Genomic DNA, 18,209 nt, shown 5'->3' on the forward strand with positions numbered 1-18,209 from the left:
TGGACGGATGGAGCAGTGGCCAGTGGGGCTTCCCCGGGCCTCCTGGAGCAGCAGCAAACAGAGGCCCCCCAGGCAAGGTTTAGTCAGGGGTATTGATAATAAAGGCCATAGATAGGTCACGGACCATGAATTTCTGTTAATTCCCCTGTTCCTGACTTTTACTCGAAGCACTGTGACAAAACGTCTGATGTTGGTGCAGTGGGTCCCGCACATCGTTCCTTGTCCCTGCTCTTGGCGTGCCGAGGGCCCGGCTAGTGGCCCAGGAAGGTGATAGAGAAGGGAAACAGGGAAGGGATCTGAGCTCCAGTCCCTCTCAACCCCTGTAGGTTTCTAATCCTCTTGCCCCCTGATTAGGGTTCCCCTCGGTCCTTGATGCTGGGGGAGGGAGTCTCCCTGCACTGCTGGGACAGGGTCTCCCTTCCTCCAAATCTCTGGTCTTTCGAATCTCAGCAAAACATCTCCAAAGTCCAGCCCTCTCTCCTTCCTCACTCCCCCTGTCTGCCTGAAGCAGGGAGAAAGGGGGGGTAAATAGGTTCCTGACAGGGCCTTAATTTGCTACAAACACTTCAATTCGTCTACAGGGAACCACGCCTTAATTAGGCTGCTGTGTGACATTAGGCTCCTGGCTGGGTCTTACTTGGCTACAGGTGCTTCACTTAGCCTGTAGTAGCCTTCCCTAGTCTACTGGGAACCACGCCTACATTAGACTATGTCTCCCCTCTAGTACTCTCCCACTGCCCTCTGGCCCTGCTGGATCCCATGTCTCCCTCGCCCCGCCCCCACACCCACACTCAACAACCCTGGTTTGGGCTACTTGGGATGAGAGACAGTGTTGTCGTGACAGGCCGTCCGCGTTGGCTTTTGGCTCTATGCCGTAACCAGAAGTGGAAAGGTTGTAGAGATAGGAACCATCTAGTCACTCGTGCTTTCCTCTCCTTGTTTGTGTGCATCCATTCGAGTGGGGCATGGTTTGTCACAAGGGTGAACCACTGCCCCAGTAGATAGTACCATAGCATCTCCATGGCCCATTTAACAGCTAGGCATGCCTGTTCTACTATGGCATACCATTGTTCCCTGGGCAGGAGCTTCTGGCTGAGGTAAAGGATCGGGTGCTCCTCATCCCCCACAATCTGTGAAAGGACAGCCCCAAGTCCTACCTCCGAGGTGTCTGTTTGTAGAATGAATTCCTTTTTGAAATCTGGGGCTGTGAGCACTGGATGACTGCAAAGGGCCGTCCTTAGGTCTGTGAATGCTTATTCCACCACGTTGCTTCACTTAACTATCTCCGGGCCTCAAATTCTTATCAGGTCTGTCAGAGGCGCTGCCCTTGTGGCGAAGTGAGGGATGAACTGGTGATAGTACCCCACGATCCCTAAGAATGCTCTGTCTTGCTTCTTGTGGACGGGTCGAGGCCATTCATAGAATCATAGAATCATAGAATATCAGGGTTGGAAGGGACCTCAGGAGGTCATCTAGTCCAACCCCCTGCTCAAAGCAGGACCAATCCCCAACTAAATCATCCCAGCCAGGGCTTTGTCAAGCCTGACCTTAAAAATATCTAAGGAAGGAGATTCCACCACCTCCCTAGGTAACACCTCCACTCCATTCCTGTATTGCCTCCACTTTGTTCCATTTGGGTTTCACCAGGCCCCTTCCGACTACATACCTGAGGTATCTGGCCTCGGCTAGCCCTATTGCACATTTGGAAGGGATAGCGGTGAGGCCGGCCTGTCTAAGAGTGTCTAGTACCACTTCCACTTTCCCAGGGTGCATCTCCCAGTGAGGGCTTTGGATTACCACAGTGTCTAAATAGGTGGGGCATACTTGGCATGGGATCAAAGTAATCTGTCCACCAGCCGTCGGAAAGTTGTGGGGGCCCCATGGAGACTGAAACGGAGGACAGTATATTGGAAGAAGCCATCGGGTGTTGAGAAGGAGTTTTTTTCCTTGGAGTCCTCAGCCAGGGGGATCTGCAAGTAGCTTTTCGTTAAGTCCAAGGTGGTCAAGTATCTGGCCTTGCCTAACCGATCTACCAGCTCATCGGTATGTGGTATCGGGTAGACATCGAACCGGGATACTTCATACTTCTGAGGAACTGTCCCAAACTGAGGTGTCATTTGAGGAGGTTTTGGAACAAATTGATAAAAACAGTAATAAGCCTCCAGGACCTGATGGTATTCACCCAAGAGTTCTGAAGGAACTCAAATGTGAAATTGCAGAACTACTAATTGTCATCTGTAACTTATCATTTAAATCAGCTTCTGCACCAGATGACTGGAGGATAGCTAATGTGACACCAATTTTTAAAAAGGGCTCCAGAGGTGACCCTGGCAACTACAGGCCAGTAAGCCTCACTTTAGTACCAGGCAAATTGGTTGAAACTATCATAAAGAACAAAATTGTCAGACGCATAGATGAACATAATTTGTTGGAAAATAGTCAACATGGTTTTTGGAAAGGGAAATCATGCCTCACCAATCTACTAGAATTCTTTGAGGGGGTCAACAAGCATGCAGACAAAGGAGATGTAGTGTATATAGTGTATTTAGATTTTCAGAAAGCCTTTGACAAAGACCCTCACCAAAGGCTCTTAAGCAAAATAAGCAGTCCTGGGATAAGAGGGAAGGTTCTCTCATGGATTGGTAACGGGTTAAAAGATAGGAAACAAAGGGTAGGAATAAATGGTCAGTTTTCAGAATGGAGAGAGGTAAACAGTGGTGTCCCCCAGGGATCTGTACTGGGCCCAGTCCTATTTAACATATTCATAAACGATCTGGAAAAAGGGGTAAACAGTGAGGTGGCAAAATTTGCAGCTGATACAAAACTACTCAAGATAATTAAGTCCCAGGCAGATTGTGAAGAGCTACAAAAAGATCTCTCAAAACTGGGTGACTGGGCAACAAAATGGCAGATGAAATTTAATATTGATAAATGCAAAGTAATGCACATTGGAAAACATAATCCTAACTATACATATACAATGATGGGGTCTAAATTAGTTGTTACCATTCAAGAAAGAGATCTTGGAGTCACTGTGGAGAGTTCTCTGAAAACATCCATTCAATGTGCAGCGACAGTCAAAAAAGCCAACAGAATGTTGGGAATCATCAAGAAAGGGATAGATAATAGGACAGAAAATATCATATTGCCTCTATATAACTCCATGGTACATCCACACCTTGAATACTGTGTGCAGATGTGGTCGCCCCATCTCAAAAAAGATATCTTGTAATTGGAAAAGGTTCAGAAAAGGGCAACAAAAATGATGAGGGGTGTGGAATGGCTTCCGTATGAGGAGAGATTAATAAAACTAGGACTTTTCAGCTTGGAAAAGAGGCGACTAAGGGGGGATATGATAGAGGTCTATAAAGTCATGAGTGGTATAGAGAAAATAAATAAGGAAGTGTTGTTTACTTCTTCTCATAATACAAGAACAAGTGGCCACCAAAGGAAATTAGCAGGTTTAAAACAAACACAAGAAAGTATTTTTTCACGCAACGCACTGTCAACCTCGGGACAGAGGGTGTTGTGAAGGCCAGTACTATAACGGGGTTCAAAAGGGAGCTAGATAGATTCATGGAAGATAGGTCCATCAATGGCTATTAGCCAGGATGGGCAGGAATGGTGTCTTTAGCCTCTGTTTGCCAGAAGCTGAGATTGGGTGACAGGGCATGGATCACTTGATGATAATCTGTCTGTTCATTCCCTTTGGGGCACCTGCCATTGGCCACTGTCAGAGGATAGGATACTGGGCTTGATGGACCTTTGGTCTGACCCAGTATGGCCGTTCTTATGTTCTTAATTACCAGAAGTCAGTACAGAACCTCAGGGTGCCATCAGGCTTGGGGACCAAGACGATAGGACTGGACCACTGGCTGTGCGATTCCTCAATCACCCCGAGCTCCAGCACCTTCCTTACTTCTGCCCTAATTTCTTCTTTTTGCCTCTGATATGCGTTAGGGTTTTATCATCAGCCTTGCTCTGGGACAGGTGACGATGTGATGTTGGATCAGCATTGTACGGCCTGGCTGTGTGGAAAACATGTCTTGATTCCACTGAATCATCTCAATGATCTCTGTTTGTTGTTCTAGGGCTAGTTAGGGGGATATCCTTACCAGCCCTTGTGGGCCATCTGCCTGGGGTGGGGCCAGCAAGATGGTCATACACGTTTCCCTATCACACCAGGGTTTCAGTAAGTTGACATGATAGATCTGCTCTGGCCTTCAACGGTCTGGCTGCTTCACCTTATAATTTACCTTCCAACAGCTTCCATGATCTCATAGGGTTTACGCCAGCTGGCCAGAAGTTTGCTTTCTGTTGTTGGTATCAGCACCAGCACTTGTTCTCCTGGTTGAAATTTCCGTGTTTTCGCCTGACAGTTGTAGTAGGTTTGAGGGGCCTCTTGTGCTTTCTGTGGAGGTCACTTAGGCTATTCGTTCTTTCATCTGGGCCATGTGTGCGATGACGTTCGTTCCTGGATTGTGTTGTCCCCACCATTCCTCCTTTGCAATGTCCTATATACCACATGGGTGGCATCCATACAGTAACTCGAAGGGGGAGAATCCAGTAGATGCCTGGGGAACGTCTCGTATCACAAACATCAGGTATGGTAGAAGGGTATTCCAGTCTTTTCCATTTTGGGCCACCACCTTTTGGATCATGCTCTTGAGAGTGCAGTTAAATCGCTCGACCTGACCATCTGGTCATGCCAGCCACTTCTGGGAGCAGTACAGGACCAGGGCAGGCAGGGAGCCTGCCTTAGATCCACTGCACAGTGGACTGGGATCCGCCTGATGTAAGCGCCCCACGTCCCCTCCCACACCCCAACCTCCTGAGCCAGCCCTCAGACCACTCCCAGAGCCTGCACCCCAAACCCTCTTCCACACTCCAACACCCTGCCCTGGCTCTGAGTCCCCTCCTGCACCCAAACTCCCTCCCAGAGCCGGCATCCTCTCCTGCACCCCAACCCCCTGCCCCAGCCCAGTGAAAGTGAGTGAGAGTAGGGGAGAGCGAGCAACGGAGGGAGGGGGGATGGAGGGAGCTGGGTGGGGCTTCAGGAAGGGGTGGGGCAGGGAGCAGGGCAAGAGTGTTTGGGTTTGTGTGATTAGACAGTTGGCAACCCTATGTGTCACCTGCCCCATCCCCCTTCCACTCTCAGCCCCCATACCCTTCCTGTCTCCCGTACCATCCCACCCTTCCCCCTTCCCAACTTATTCCCCTTCCCTAAGAAAAGACTTTTCTGGTTTGTCTCAGGTGTTTGGTCTCTAACAAGGGTTTTAGGTGAGAATAAGCTGTTCACAGTGATGGGGCCTCCCAGACCTGACCCCATTGACCCCATGGTGGGGGTGCTGGCTCCTGCCAGGCCTAGCCCAGCTCTGGCATGAGCGGCCCAGCCCCACTGACCCCATAGGAGCAGTGCTGGCTCCTAGCAGGGCTGGTCTGGGGTGGATCTGTCCTTTATGTAAGGGGATTGTTGGCCCCTTACTAAACTCGGTGCGGTTTTTGGTTGGGTAGCTCCCAGTACCAAGCAGAAGGGTCTATGGGAAATCAGGACACTGATTGTGACAATCCCAGGGACAATGGGGAGAGGCCAATGCTCCTGGTCAGCCTGATTGACTGGGCAGACAGGCTAACGAGGGAGGGAGGGGGGTCCCATCCTCCCTGTGAGCTGGTGGAGCTGCTTGGGCCAGAACAGGGCAGAGCTACGGAGAGAGCAGGAGCCTGGGCTAGACTGAGCTGGGGGCAGGGCCGTGCCGGCCAGGGAGAACCAGGGAAGCAGGCCAGCGAGCAGATCCGTGCTGGGAGGAGAGCTGCAGCACTTCTGGGGCTGGAGCAGTCCAGAGCTGGGTGCAGTGAGCAGCGGGGAGAGCACGGGGGACACGGAGCAGAGGGCCCAGTGCAGAGAGACTCCCCCAGCCAAGAGACCTTGCAGCCCGGACTAACACAGCATTATGCCAGAGAACTCTGTCTGTGTGCCAAATGTTGTAGATGAGACATGAGGTTCTGTATTAAAACAGTCTTGTTTATTGGTCAGTGCTGGAGGCTGGGAGTCCGGACTCTTGAGTTCTCTAACTAGCAGCGATACCTGATTCACTTTGTGCGAGATTGTAAGCAATTCACTTGACCACTGGGTGTTTCACTCTATCCAGGTGTACAATGTCGGGTGGAGAGGGACTCAGGGGGCCAGCTTCACATGGGAGGAAGGGGGGAAGGAGATGGGCTCGGGGGAGCCAGCCCATGCGGGGTAAGGAGAGAGGTTGTTGGGGGGGGGCAGCCCTGTGGAGAAGGGAGGGGGAAAGGAGAGTGGGCTGGGAGGCATCTCTGTGTGGGAGGGCGGGGGGAAGGAGCAGGGCTTGGGGGGCCAGCTTCATAAGGGAGGGCAGGGGGAATATCCTCACTCCACCACAGAGGAGGAGCAGGGCGGTAGGGCGGATTTCCAGCCTGTGGGAGCCCCCCAATTGGAGCCCCCGCCATGGCCAGAGGCCCCTTCAAACCACATGGTAATCGAGACACATGTGTCTTGCCATGAGTTTAAAATGTGCATCAATAAAGTACACATTGATTTTTTTCCAAGTCTTTTATTTACACCTTTAGCCACTTGGGCCTTATTTCAGCCGGTACATTTCTAAGAGGGAAAGTTAAAAAGTGGTGACCATTGTTTATTGTGCTACTTAGAAATGTAGCCTGCAAAGTAAAAAGGACCTTTTTATCACATAATTTGTTTTGGTCTGGGTTTTACTTCTGCCCGAGAACCGAATCGGGAAACTGTAAGGTCTAAAAATTACACAAAACGAAAGGTGCTACAGTGCCCTGTGACACTACATGCCATATTCTTCATAGTGGTATGATTATGATATAATTCTGACATCATTATGCTGCATCTTCTACAAGATATGTCTTGTCAGGTGTCTAAGGAAAAAGATACAATTTGCTGAATATGATTATCCTATTTGTGTGCATGTATCCATTTTGTTTCTAAAGTTATGAATTTTGACTATCTATCTGTATGTCACATGTAGGGTGACAGACTTAATACAGCATTCTGGTGTTTTTGAGGTACTAGGATCTGCTGTACCTTCTGCCCCTGTACTGGTGCAACCCAGTATAAGAGATTCTTCTTCATTATGAAGTAAGGTCCTGGTCCCTGGGTTTTCCCTTCCACGGGGACCCCATCTATTTCGGTCACCTCCTTCCTAATGTTGTCGTACCTTGGGTCTTCAGCCTGGTCCTGTCCCAAATTTCCTCTCCCGGGGCTAATCTGCCTGAGATGTAGGGGGCCAGTCTCTGTTGCCTCTACTGGTTCAGAGGCGTTAGGGTGTGGGTCCAACTCGGGTGCTTCTCCCTCCTGGGTGGCCTCCTTTTCAACTGCTCGGGTCCGCCTACCTCCGAGAGCAACCCTCTGGCTTTGGCCAGTATTCGGGTTCCCAAGGCCTTAGCTGCCCTTCTTTCCCTTTTTGTGTTTCTACGCTGTCTGGGAGTGGAGAACAAATCTGGGAACATTTCAGAGAAGGTTGGGGGTTGACAGTCTACTGTGGATGCCTCACTACTTTCAGGGCTTCCCCCTTTCTCCAATTCCTCTACCGGGAGTAAGTCTCTAAACCCTGGGAAGTCCCTCCCTATGAGCACCGGGTATGGGAGTTTAGGGACTACCCTGCTGCTACCTCAGTAGTGTTCCCCGAATCTCGATTTTTACTGGGATGGTGGGGTAATAACCAACTGTCCCATGGACGCATGTTATCCCCATACGCTTAACCCACAGCAGCTGACTACGCTTCACGAGCTTCCCCGAGACAAGCGTGATAGCACTCCCCGAATCAACCAGTGCTGTGGTCTCTACCCCATTTAGCTTCACTGGTCTAGTGTACATATGTGGGGTTAGTGAGACCCCCACAAGGTGGATTAGGGAGCATGGGTCTGCCCAGTTCCCCAGATTACACTGCATAGGCTCCTCGGCATTGGGACACTGTGCAGCTATGTGTCCCCACTCCCCGCAGGCATAACATCTGTATGGAGCCCTAGGTGTTCCCCGGTCTCTTGGTTTGGGCAGTCTAACATCACGATCCTCTTCCACCTCAGTGCTCCTACTCTTTGTGGCTTCTGGTGGGCCTTCAGCCCCTCTCTTTTTCCCCCTGGGCTCTCCTGGTGGCCCAGTCACCCGAGCTCTAGGGCTTGGTGCTGCTAGTTTAACCCCGTGCGCTTCTTCCTTAACTGGTCGGGTCAGCTCCCTCGCCGTCCTTCGCCTTTCTACCAGCGCGACAACCTCGTCGTAGGTGGAGGATTTGTTCTGGCTTACCCAGGCGCGAAGGTGTGGCGGTAGTCGTCTCATGTACCGGTCGATGACCAGAACCTCTAGTATCTCCTCCGGACTCCGGGACTCAGTTCGTAACCACTTTCGTGCGAGATGGATGCGGTCATATAATTGGGACCGTGGGGTTTTGTTTTCCTGGTACCTCCACTCATGATATCGCTGGGCCCGCACTGCGGTCGTTACCCCAGATCTGGCCAGAATCTCTGCTTTAAGCTGGGGATAGACTGCTCTCTTCAGGCAAATCATAGGAGGCCTTCTGGGCCTCCCCACACAGGAATGGAGCGAGGATGCCAGACCACTGTTCTCCGGGCCAAGCCTCCCACAGGGCTGTCCTCTCAGAAGCCAGGAGGTATGCCTCTACATCATCCTCCCGCATCATTTTCTTCAGCCAGTTGCTGGCCCGCATGATCTGCGTCCCATCATGGCTGCAGTTCAGTTCTGTAAGGGCGTTTACCTGGTTTACCAGTTCCTGCAACATAGCCCGGTCTTGAGCAGCCTGGTCCACCAGCAGGCGATTAGTCTCTTGCTGCAGCCTCACTGCCTCCTGTTGGGCAGCTGCCTGGACACGGGGAGCCTCCTACTAGGCAGCCGTGGCTTGTATCAGTGCCCGCACTACGTCCTCCATTGTGGTGAAAAAAAATAAAAATAGACCTTCTTCCCTTTTATTGTTTTTTTCTTCCTTTCAAACACCCTCCTTCTTCCGCCCTGCTGTGGACACCAGATCCCACTTCCGACACCAGTTGTGACAAAGTTCCTGCTCTACATTTGTGGGTCTTGCGCTTATTGGCGGATTTGCTCTCCTTGGAGCTTCACGGCAGCCCTCAGCTTGGCCGTTTTTCTGAACCAACAGTCCAGGTCAACTCCTCCTGTGTCTGACCAGGAGTTGGGAGGATTTGGAGGGAACCTGGGCCCGCCCTCTGCTCCGGGTTCCAGCTCAGGGCCCTGTGGAATGCAGCTGTCTAGAGTGCCTCCTGGAACAGCTGTGCGACAGCTACAACTCCCTGGGCTACTTCCCCATGGGCTCCTCCCAACCCCTTCTTTATCCTCACCATAGGACCTTCCTCCTGGTGTCTGATAATGCTTGTGCACCTCAGTCCTCCAACAGCCCGTGTTCTCACTCTCAGCTCCTAGCGCCTCTTGCTCCCAGCTCCTCACACGCACACCACGAACTGAAGTGAGCTCCTTTTTAAAACCCAGGTGCCCTGATTAGCCTTCCTTAATTGATTCTAGCAGCTTCTTGATTGGCTGCAGGTGTTCTAATCCGCGTGTCTTAATTGTCTCCAGAAGGTTCCTGATTGTTCTGGAACCTTCCCTGTTAGGAGACGGAATCGTTTCTTCGCTCGCTCCTGAGCTATCTGCTTTCCTTTCTTTCCTGAAGCCCCCTGGCCCGGATTTTTCACACTTTTCCTTTTGCTTAGTTTCCCCCCCCGCGTTTGGGCCGGACGCTTTGTTTTTTTGGTTTCGTTTTCTCCCGCTTTTCTGAGCTGCGTCAGTGTGCTGGCCGGTTGCCAGCACCCCCCCCCAGACGCCTGCTTTTGGACTTTGCTCTTTGCTTAATTGAAACCCCCAGAGGAGGGGGGGAGGACTACCGACCCGCTGTCCAGAGAGGGGAGTGGACGCCCCCAGACCCAGCCGTTTTGTTTTTTGCCTGGACTTTTTTCTTATCACTACAACATTCCTAGCTGCCGAGAGCCTTGGGACAGAGCCAACAGCTGCAACAGATGCCAGAGGCCGGAGAACTCGCCCGAGCAGTTATAAATCATCGTGGAGAGAAGCCGTAAGACTGAGGGATTTCCTTTGAATTATACCCTCGGGGGGGGGAGTTGACTGCGTTCCAGCTGCGTCTGTGGCGGCACAGGGGTGTAGCAGGGAGCTACCCCCAGATCCACCGGTGCCCCCAACCCCCCCACCACTACTACGACTATCACGGCCCCCGCTGCCTCGTCCCTGCTGGCGATCTGCCATCTGCCTTCGGATCCAGCTGTTTGCTTTGGACTTTGCCTTTCGGACCGGACATAACAACCAACCAAACGAGACTCTTTGGACAATTGTGGTGGGTCGTCCTCCCTCCAACCCCCACCCCCCGGATTGTTTATCCCATAGTTTACCCCTACTACCGGACCCCGATTTTTCCCCCCCCCCCTTCTTCCGGTGTCTCCCTGTCTCTCCCTGCTTACAATGGCAGAGATGGAGAGACGCAAGGCCCCTCCAATGAAATTGGTTGTCCCTTCCCCATCTACCCCCCTGCCCACCCCTCAAGATTTTCCCACCGCCTCCATTGTTAGAACCCCTGCCCCCGCCCCCGCTGGGGCCTCGGCAGTGGGAGGCACCGGGGCAATTACTACTGCTGCTTTGGTTTTTGCCCCATTAGATTCTAGGAACCCCCCCCCAGTTCGACGGAAAGGTCGGGGCGGGCCGAAAGGAAAGGGCCCCGCTACAGCCGCTGGGCCCTCCATGGCAGAGGCCGCCCCCACCACTGTGGCCTCATCATCGATCGTGGCACCCCTCCCAGCTGTTCCCTCCACCAGCTCTGCGACCGTCCCTCCCCCGGCCCCCAGGACGTATGCCCGGGCGGCGGCAGGCTCCCCCTCGCCTGCCGCCTCCTCATCTCGCCCACCCACTACCTCCGCTACCATCACTAGCGCCCGGGGCCCTCTTCCCGCCCTGACCAGGAAGCACGGTGTCCGTTGCCTCCTGGTGCCCGCCTCGCCCCACGTGGAAGCATACGTGCAGGCGTTGGCGAAGGTGGTAGGACCCATGGCCATTGTGGCGGCCTCCAAGATGTATGGGAAGGTCGTTTTCTTTCTGGCTTCGGAGACTGCCGCCCAGGAGGCGGTGGAGAAGGGCCTAGTGGTAGGAGGGGTGTTTATCCCCCTAGAACCGCTAGAAGATCTGGGCGTTCGCCTCGTCCTCACCTCCGTTCCTCCCTTTTTACCTAATGTTGCCCTGTTACCCGCTCTTTCTGCCCTGGGAAAACTTGTTTCTGCTATTAGCCCTCTCCCGTTAGGCTGCAAGGACCCCGCCCTCCGTCACGTCCTTTCGTTCCGCCGGCAAGTGCAGATTTCACTGCCGGCGGGGGTGCGTGACGGAGAGGCGCTTGAGGGGTCCTTCCTAGTTCCCTACCAGGGAGCCCGCTATAGGGTCTTTTATTCCACCGGAGAGGCCCGGTGCTACCTCTGCCGCTCGGCGGGGCATGTCCGTAGGGACTGCCCTTTGGCCCGGGGGAGAGGGGCACCTGAGACCCCCGAGACCCGGCAGGATATCGGCCCTGTCGTTGCCGACACCCCTGGCCACCCGGCACCTGAAACCACCCCTCCTCCCACCCGATCCAACGCTGCCCCCGTCCGGGCCCAAGAGGTATCTTTCCAACAACGCCCGGGCGACCACGGGAGTCCCGCTCTTGCTGTAACCACCTCGGCAGAGCCTCCGGAGGAAAGTGTGGCACAGCTATTATCAGGTGCAGGAGAGGGCTCGCCCCAAGGAGAACCCCCCGCCCCTCCTGCTGCCTCACCGCTATCCCCCCGAACCCCTGAACCTTTGCCTCCGCGCCCCGCTCCGCCCCCTGCTACTCAACCCCCAGATGATGCTATGGAGGGCTGGACTGTAGTCCAGGGGAAGCGAGGCAAGCGGAGGGCTCGAGCCCCGCTGCATCCATCTGACGCGGAAGCCCCCCGGAAGACCAGGAAGGGAGGTACTGACCTTGAGCCTCCCGCCTCGGCCACGAGTGAGATCCATTCGCTGGTGTTGGGAGGTGAAGATAGACTGGCATTGGAGGGAGGAATCCCCCCTCCGCGAGGGACCCTCCCCTCCGAAGCCCCGGAGGAAGCCCCTTTTAACCGGATACCACCTGAACTCCCTACGAACCCCGACGTGACCGTTGAGGCGGGCCCTAGCGGAGAGGCCCCCAGGGTAGTAGGAGTCGGCCTCTCCTCTGTGTATGCAGAGATTGAGGCCCTAGATTTGACCCCGGTCACCCAGGGAGGGGATGATTTACTGCCGGCCAGCCTCGTTTTAGGCAATCTCACCCCAGGCCCCCTTTCCCCATGTTCTCTCCCCCTGACTGCCTTTCCGGGTGAGCACCCCACGGAAAGTGGTTTACCACCTGATGCCATGGCTGCCACGACCACCCCGAAGCCAGCATCTAGCATTGCTCGGAGCCCCCTCCCTTGCCCCTTAACCCCCGACCCTGCTCAGGAGGCATCTTCTTTTTGCTGCTCGCCTCCTGAAGCCCAGGGCCTTACCTCTGCCCCTGTCCCCACCCCTGTCCCGGTTCAATTTCCCTCCTCCTGCAAGGCTACTGCCGCCCCTGGGGTTATTTCTTTTCCGCCTTTTGCAGACCCCCCCCAGGGAGCAGTCTTTACGTTTTCTAGTTGCGACTCATTAGGAGTTGCGCTTTTCCCCCTGCCATCCCCTTCCACTCCAAGGCACGAGATGGATTTACTAACCCCAGCCTGTCAGACGCCCCGTCGGCGGTCCGCACCCTGCCTACCCGCCTTAGCGGACCTCGAGGCTGTATTAAGAACCCCATCGGGGAGTACCCCGGAAACCGTAACCCCATCCCCCCATGAGCTGCGGCATGCACTACGGCAGTTCTTAGAGCATACCCGTGGTGCCCGCAATAGGGCACAGCTGGCTCTCCAGCGATGGGGGGACTTCGATCAACTTGTTCAGGCCGCAAGGGCCCTTATGAAGGAGGGCAGAGGGCAAGGGAGGCACGGTGCTGCGGCCTACGAGCGGGCCCGCGGCTTCCGGAAAGAGCTACTTACTTATGGGATGGGACACGGGTTGCTACGCGACCCGCCGGGGGCCATGAGCACCCCCACCAATGAGAACTCCCCACCCCCCCGGCCCTCCGCATGACACCTCTCATTATTGTAACCCTGAATACCAGGGGCTGTAGGATGGCTCTCCGCAGGTCCCAGGTGCTCTCCTACCTTCGGGAGGGGGGGTACTCTGTGGTTTTCCTGCAGGAGACCCACACGGACCCAACCGCCGAGGATAGGTGGCGGCTGGAGTGGGGGGACGGGGTGTACTTCAGCCATTGCACGACCTGGCAAGCTGGAGTGGCGACCCTGTTCTCCCCCGCCCTGCGGCCCGAGGTGCTAGGGGTCACTGAGGTCGTACCGGGCCACTTGTTGCACCTCCGAGTTCGTCTGGAGGGGCTCGTGGTCAATCTTGTTAATATCTATGCCCCGCAAGTGAGTTCACAGCGGCCACAATTCTACCAGCAGGTGTCCGATTTTCTCGGCACCCTAGACTCGCACGAGTGCCTGATCCTGGGAGGGGACTTTAACACTACCCTCGAGGAGCGGGACCGCTCGGGGGCCGAGCCGAGCCCGGCCGCCGCGACCATTCTCCGAGACATAGTCGATTATCACTCCCTAGTGGACGTCTGGCGTGACCATCACCCAGATGACACTTCCACGTTTACCTTTGTCCGGGTGGAGGCCCATCGGTCACACCGCTCTCGGTTAGACCGTATTTACCTATCCCGTTTCCATCTTTCACAGGCCCACTCCTCCACCGTGCGGCCGGCCCCTTTTTCCGACCATCATTTAGTTACCGTCACGGTCTCCCTCCGTGCGGAGGGACCGGGGCCGGCCTACTGGCACTTTAATAACAGCCTGCTGGAGGACGAGAGCTTTGTGATGTCCTTCCGGGAGTTTTGGCTGGCCTGGCGGGAGCAGTGGCGTGCCTTCCCTCGGTGCGGCGCTGGTGGGATCTAGGGAAGGTGCGCGCCAAGCTCTTCTGCCGCAACTACACTCGAGGCGCCAGCCGACGGAGAAATGCGGCGATAGAGCAGTTGGAACGGGAGGTCTTAGAGCTGGAGAGGCGCCTGGCCGCCAGCCCCGGCGACCCGTCCCTCTGCGGAGCGTGCCGGGAGAAGCGGGAGGAACTTCGAGCCCTCGAGGACCACCGGGCCCGAGGTGCCTTTGTCCGGTCCCGCATCCGCCTCCTTCGGGAGATGGATCGCGGCTCCCGCTTCTTCTATGCCTTGGAGAAAACGAGGGGGGCCAAAAAACACGTCACCTGCCTTCTAGCGGAAGACGGCACCCCCCTCACGGATCCGGAGGAGATGTGTGGGAGGGCCCGTGACTTCTACGCAAGCCTTTTCTCCCCGGATCCGACCGATCCTGGCGCTCGCGGGGTGCTCTGGGAGGAACTCCCCACGGTCAGCGTGGGCGACCGAGACCGGCTAGAGCTGCCTCTCACCCTGGCCGAGTTCTCGGAAGCCCTCCGCCGCATGCCCACCAATAAATCTCCGGGCATGGACGGGCTGACCGTGGAGTTTTACCGCGCGTTCTGGGACATCCTCGGCCCAGACCTAGTCACTGTCTGGGCTGAGTCTTTGCAGGGCGGGGTCCTCCCTCTGTCGTGCAGGCGAGCGGTGCTTGCCTTGCTGCCGAAGAAGGGGGACCTCCGCGACTTACGAAATTGGCGTCCCCTCTCGCTCCTTAGCACGGATTACAAAATCGTAGCGAAAGCAATTTCGCTGCGGCTAGGGGCCGTGATGGCGGACGTGATCCACCCAGACCAGACCTATACTGTCCCGGGTCGCAGCATTTTTGACAACCTCTTTCTAGTCCGAGACCTTTTGGAACTCGGGCGGAGAGACGGTCTGTCGTTCGCCCTCCTGTCTCTCGATCAGGAGAAGGCGTTCGATAGAGTGGATCATGGGTACCTCCTGAGCACCCTGCGGGCGTTTGGATTCGGACCTCAGTTTGTGAGTTTTCTCCGGGTGCTGTACGCCTCCGCGGAGTGTTTGGTTAGGCTCAACTGGACCCTGACCGAACCGGTCAGCTTTGGGCGAGGGGTGCGGCAGGGGTGCCCCCTCTCAGGCCAGCTGTACGCTCTGGCGATCGAGCCTTTCCTCTGTCTCCTCCGCAGGAGGTTGACGGGGTTGGTGCTGCGGGAGCCGGAGCTGCGGCTGGTCCTGTCGGCGTACGCCGATGACGTCCTCCTCGTGGTCCAGGACCCGGGCGACTTGGCGCGAGTGGAGGCATGCCAAGCCATTTATTCAGCAGCCTCCTCCGCCCGAGTCAACTGGGTCAAGAGCTCTGGCTTGGCGGTGGGGGGCTGGCGGCAGGTAAGCTCCCTCCCACCTGCGCTCCAGACCATCCGGTGGAGTGCCGGCCCTCTGCTCTATCTCGGCGTTTACCTTTCTGCCACGCACCCTTCTCCGCCGGAGAACTGGCAAAATTTGGAAGGCGGCGTGATTGAGCGGATCAGGAAATGGACGAGGCTACTCCGATGTCTCTCCCTTCGGGGGAGAGCACTGGTGCTTAACCAACTAGTCCTGTCCACGCTCTGGTACCGGCTCAACACCCTAGCCCCGGCCCCGGGTTTCCTGTCCCACCTCCGGAGATTGATTCTGGAGTTCTTTTGGTCAGGATTGCACTGGGCCCCTGTTGGAGTTCTTCATTTGCCCCTGAAGGAAGGAGGGCAGGGCCTGAAGTGTCTGTACACTCAGGTCCGCGTTTTCCGCCTTCAGGCCCTGCAGAGGCTCCTTTATGGTGCAGGTAGTTCGACGTGGAGCATATTGGCGCACGCCTTCCTACGCCGCTTCCATGGGCTCCGATATGACCGGCAGCTCTTTTATCTTTCTCCAAGAGGTTTTCCGCGAGACCTCTCCGGGCTGCCGGATTTCTACCAGGACCTCCTCCGGACCTGGAAACTGTTTTCAACCACCAGGCCTGTGGCGGCCATCGTGGGGGCAGATCTCCTCACGGAGCCCCTGCTACACAACCCCCAACTTCGTGTGCAGGCGGCGGAGTCCCGCACGGTGCGCCAGAGGTTGGTCCTGGCGGGAGTTACGAGGGTCGGGGACCTCCTGGACTACGACCGGGGGGACTGGCTGGATCCCCTGACGCTCGCTCGACGCATGGGGCTCTCCAGCCTTCGCACCCCCCGGCGCGTGCTTCAGGAGGTGGAGGCCGCTTTGACCCCCGCTGCTCGGGCTTATGTCAGCCGAGCCTTGCGCGAGGGCGCACCCCGCCCATCCTTTACCCCAGGCCCACCGGATCTTTCCATCGGGCCCCTACCTTGCCGATCCCAACACACCCCTCATCCTTTCACTGCAAGCCGGCTGCATGAATTGCAACCGGTCGGTTTTCAAGTTGCATCACGGCAATATTTATATACACTCACGCTCCATACCCTTCACGCCCGCACCCTGGTGTCCCGCCCCGACACAAAGTGGCGAGACCTCCTACCACCCTTGGAGGGGGAGCAACCTCGGTGGGCCAGCCTGTACTCCACCTTGGTCCCGAGGCCCGTCGGGGACATCAGTTGGCGGCTCCTTCACGGGGCCGTGAGCACGGGCGTGTTTTTGACACGTTTTACCTCCGTTCCAGAGACTTGCCCCTTCTGTAATGTGAGGGAAACCCTGGCGCACGTCTATTTAGAGTGTGCCAGATTGCAGCCTCTTTTTCGGCTCCTCACAAACATTCTTTTGCGCTTTTGGCTTCATTTTTCCCCTCACCTCTTTATCTATACACTCCCCATCCGTGGCCCCACCAAGTCGCGGGATCTCCTGGTTAGCCTCCTCCTAGCCTTGGCTAAGACAGCCATTTATAAGACCAGAGAGCGGAGGTTGGCTCATGAGGCGTCCTGCGATTGTAGGGCCGTTTTCCGATCCTCAGTACATTCACGCATCCGGGCGGAGTTCCTCTGGGCGGCGTCCACCGACTCCCTTGACACCTTCGAGGAGCGGTGGGCGCTGTCCGGGGTTCTCTGCTCGGTGACCCCGTCCGGTTCCCTCCGTCTGACCCTCTGATTGAGGGACAGAGCGAGAGACGCCAGCCACAGCCGTTAGCTGCTGTGAATACCATCATTATTGTTATTTAGGAGGGGTCTTATAATACATGGATGTGCCCCCCTCCCTCCCAGCCACCCACCCCGCAGCCGTGCCCATCTTGTCGGGCACTCTCAGGAGAGGGAGGGTCGGTGACCCTGGGCGCGGCACTAGGTAACTCGAGGGGGTGGAAGACCACGAGTGTCGAGGAAGCCCCCCCGCTCTAGGCCACCAGGTAACTCAGGAGGGTGGAAGACCACGAGTGTCGAGGAAGCCCCCCCGCTCTGGGCCTGGGCTAGCCTGAACACCTCTCCCTCCTGAAAGCTGTTGTGTTATACCTTCTGATTGCGTTGTTTTGTTGCTAAATTTTTCTTTATCTTTTTGTAATTTCTGTAACTGTTACAAATAAATTTCTTTTCTGTTTCAAAAAAAAAAAAAAAAACCTTCCCTGTTAGGAGACGGAATCGTTTCTTCGCTCGCTCCTGAGCTATCTGCTTTCCTTTCTTTCCTGAAGCCCCCTGGCCCGGATTTTTCACACTTTTCCTTTTGCTTAGTTTCCCCCCCCGCGTTTGGGCCGGACGCTTTGTTTTTTTGGTTTCGTTTTCTCCCGCTTTTCTGAGCTGCGTCAGTGTGCTGGCCGGTCGCCAGCACCCCCCCCCAGACGCCTGCTTTTGGACTTTGCTCTTTGCTTAATTGAAACCCCCAGAGGAGGGGGGGAGGACTACCGACCCGCTGTCCAGAGAGGGGAGTGGACGCCCCCAGACCCAGCCGTTTTGTTTTTTGCCTGGACTTTTTTCTTATCATTACAACATTCCTAGCTGCCGAGAGCCTTGGGACAGAGCCAACAGCTGCAACAGATGCCAGAGGCCGGAGAACTCGCCCGAGCAGTTATGAATCATCGTGGAGAGAGGCCGTAAGACTGAGGGATTTCCTTTGAATTATACCCTCGGGGGGGGGGGAGTTGACTGCGTTCCAGCTGCGTCTGTGGCGGCACAGGGGTGTAGCAGGGAGCTACCCCCAGATCCACCGGTGCCCCCAACCCCCCCACCACTACTACGACTATTACGGCCCCCGCTGCCTCGTCCCTGCTGGCAATCTGCCATCTGC

Source organism: Natator depressus, chromosome 23 (assembly GCF_965152275.1).
Source record: "Natator depressus isolate rNatDep1 chromosome 23, rNatDep2.hap1, whole genome shotgun sequence".
Classification (NCBI taxonomy): Eukaryota; Metazoa; Chordata; order Testudines; family Cheloniidae; genus Natator; species Natator depressus.